Source organism: Vicia villosa, unplaced genomic scaffold (assembly GCF_029867415.1).
Source record: "Vicia villosa cultivar HV-30 ecotype Madison, WI unplaced genomic scaffold, Vvil1.0 ctg.001376F_1_1, whole genome shotgun sequence".
NCBI lineage: Eukaryota > Viridiplantae > Streptophyta > Magnoliopsida > Fabales > Fabaceae > Vicia > Vicia villosa.
In genome coordinates this window covers 75,659-78,621 of record NW_026705599.1, presented here as the reverse complement: position 1 = coordinate 78,621, position 2,963 = coordinate 75,659, and the positions used below count along the sequence as shown (strand labels likewise).

Here is a 2,963-nt window from a genome sequence, read left to right as displayed (position 1 = left end):
CGTTGCAGTTGAGTCCAACATCATTTTTATGAAGAATTCCAAACACCTATCAGGGACATTCCAATTTGCCTTGGCAGCCAATAATCTCACACACATTGATAACTTTGAATCTGACGACCCCTCAAACAATGGTATATTCATCTCATTCAACAACTGATAAAATCTTTGTGCTTCCTCATTCGACAACTCTTCCCCATCAAAATCTTCAGGTTGATCATAGGTCACGTTTACACCGAAAGCATCCTCAACCATGTCACCAATCAAATTAAAATTTTCCTCGTATTCCATAGTCGGACGACTGCTTGAAGCATGCGTATTGCTAGTCTCTGGCACATTCATCGGCAGTTGTTCACCATTAGACGTCCAAACCCAATAATTTTCAATGAAACCTCTTCTATACAAATGACGTTGTACTTCCTCTGGGTCACTAATTATACATCTACAGTCACATTTAAGACAAGGGCACCTAACTCCCCCTTCGCTTCGACAACATTCCTGAACAAACGCCCACTTTATAAACCCATTAACTCCTTCTATAAAATTGGGTTTAAGTCCACTTCTTCCTGGATACAATCTATCGTACATCCAACTACGATAGTACAAATAATATTCCATACTGCACATATTCAATCATTATCTTTTTAGTAACTATAATTATAATTTAACTATATTAAATCATTCAACCTACTACATCACAACATGTAACTAAACAAATTTTAAAACAATATCATTTTAAAAGAAGTTATATTAAAAAAAATACTACATCACATTGTTTTTTTCTATACAATGGTGTTTTCTACATTAATTTTTTAATACATATAGACAATTTTTAAAGTAAAATTATATATAACACAATTTTAAAAATATTTCAACATAAAAAATTATTATAAAAAACATATCTGTTTATCAATCAAATTTTTTAATACATATTTATTTTTATATATTTTTAATAATTATCAATCAAATTTATTATTTACTATAAAAAAACTATAAAAAATTATTATAAAAAACATTTCACTTTTTAAATATAAATACTTTTTAACACAAAAAAAGTAACAAATAAATATTCTATTTTTTATTTAACTATAAATACCTTTTATTTAAAAAACATTTCACTTTTTAAATATAAATACTTTTTAACAAATAAAAAAGTGACAAATAAAATATTCTATTTTTTATTTAAATATAAATACCTTTTACATTTCACTTTTTTAATATAAATACTTTTTATACATATAATATTCTGTTTTTTATTTATAATTTTTTAAAAATCTGTTTTTAATAATATATATCTATATTCTGTTTTTTATATATAATTTGTTATATTCTGTTTTTTATATATAATTTTTTAAACTTATTTTTAATAACATTTATAATATGTTTAAAATCTAGTATAACATTTATAACATTTAAAAACATATCACTTTTTATACATATTTATATTCTGTTTTTTACATATAACTTTTTAAACTTATTTTTAATAACATTTATAATATGTTTCTTATAATATAAATATCTATATATAATCTGTTTTTATTAAAACTAATATTCTTTTTTTCAATAAAATATATATATATATATATATATATATATATATATAATAGATATAACATGCATGTATATTATCTTATTAAAACTAATAATTTTTTTTCAATAAAATTATATATAACAGATTTAATAGATATAACAGATTTTATTATAAAAATTATACATAATAGATATAACAGATTTAATATAATATTTAAAAATTATATATAACAGATTTCAATAAAATATATACTAGATTTAATAAAACATTAAAGTGTAAAACAGAATAAATTATACCTACAAATACAAAAACTATACCTAATAACACATTAAATAAAATATAAATGCTAAAAATACCTCTATCTTCCTCTATTATTTCTTCTAATGTTCCCTTGGAAGCTCCTTCAAACACAAATAATACCTACAAAAAAACAGATTTCAGTTAAGAACAAAACTAGAGCATAACATAATTTATAAAATGAAATAAGAAATTAAAATGGTTTTGAAATATATACCTTGCAATTGAAATTAAATTGGGGAAGAGATTGGGGAAGAAGAGTTGAAGAGAAATGAAGAAGAGAAATGAAAATGGGTTTGAGAGATGGTGAGTTTGAGAGAATGAAGAAGAAAAATGAAGAAGAGAAATGGGTTTGAGAGATGGTGAGTTTGAGAGAATGAAGAAGAGTTATGAGAGATAATGGTGGAAACCGAGCTGGCTCGGGAAAGATATAAAAAATATAGCGACAGGCAAGCAACGTCGCTACTTTGCCAAAAGCGAATCACGCCGCTAATCAGCCAACGGTCACCTGCTCTGCAAAGCTCTGCAAAAGTCTGCCAATCAGAGGCGTGTATTTCACGTCGCTAATTTCACACGTGGAATACACGTCGCTACTCAGCCAACGGTCAACAACAGACTGCACAATGTCTGACTGAGTCAGGCTACTTTATTAGCGACGTGAATATCACGTCTCTAGTTTGAATTTCAAAATTTTTAAACTCCCCCCATTTGAAATCCACCGCCCATTTTTATTTTATTTTATTTTTTCAATTAGCGACGTGCTTATAATGCCACTATTTTTTTTTTTAAATTAAATATGCTGACACACCCATTTAATATGTAACTTGTAATATTTTATTAATATAATATGTAGTGACGTGATTATCACGTCGCAACAGCCATTATTTTAACACGTGATAATCACGTCACTATATTATGCAGCTAGGGAGCTTGTTTCTTGTAGTGTACGGCCCAGCCTACATAGGCCTAGGTCAGGCCAGGCTTTTTAGATAAATAGAAAAGGCCTAGGCTTTTTTATAAGCCTATTTAGCTAAAAAGGCTAGGCCACAGGCCACGTAAAAAGCCTTTTAAGCCTAAGAGGCCGGCCTATTTAAATACATATGAATAATTGTATTATTATTATATTATATTTATTATT

At 26.7% G+C, this 2,963-nt stretch overlaps 1 long non-coding RNA gene across 1 annotated transcript; it reads right to left on the bottom strand.

Moving 5' to 3' along the window:
* Positions 1-249: 249 nt before the first annotated feature.
* Positions 250-2,206, bottom strand: LOC131634894 (uncharacterized). The gene is made up of 3 exons (XR_009293688.1): positions 2,043-2,206; positions 1,885-1,948; positions 250-616 (listed from the first exon to the last, which is right to left on the bottom strand). It is a non-coding gene; the product is annotated as an uncharacterized LOC131634894 (long non-coding RNA).
* Positions 2,207-2,963: the final 757 nt, after the last annotated feature.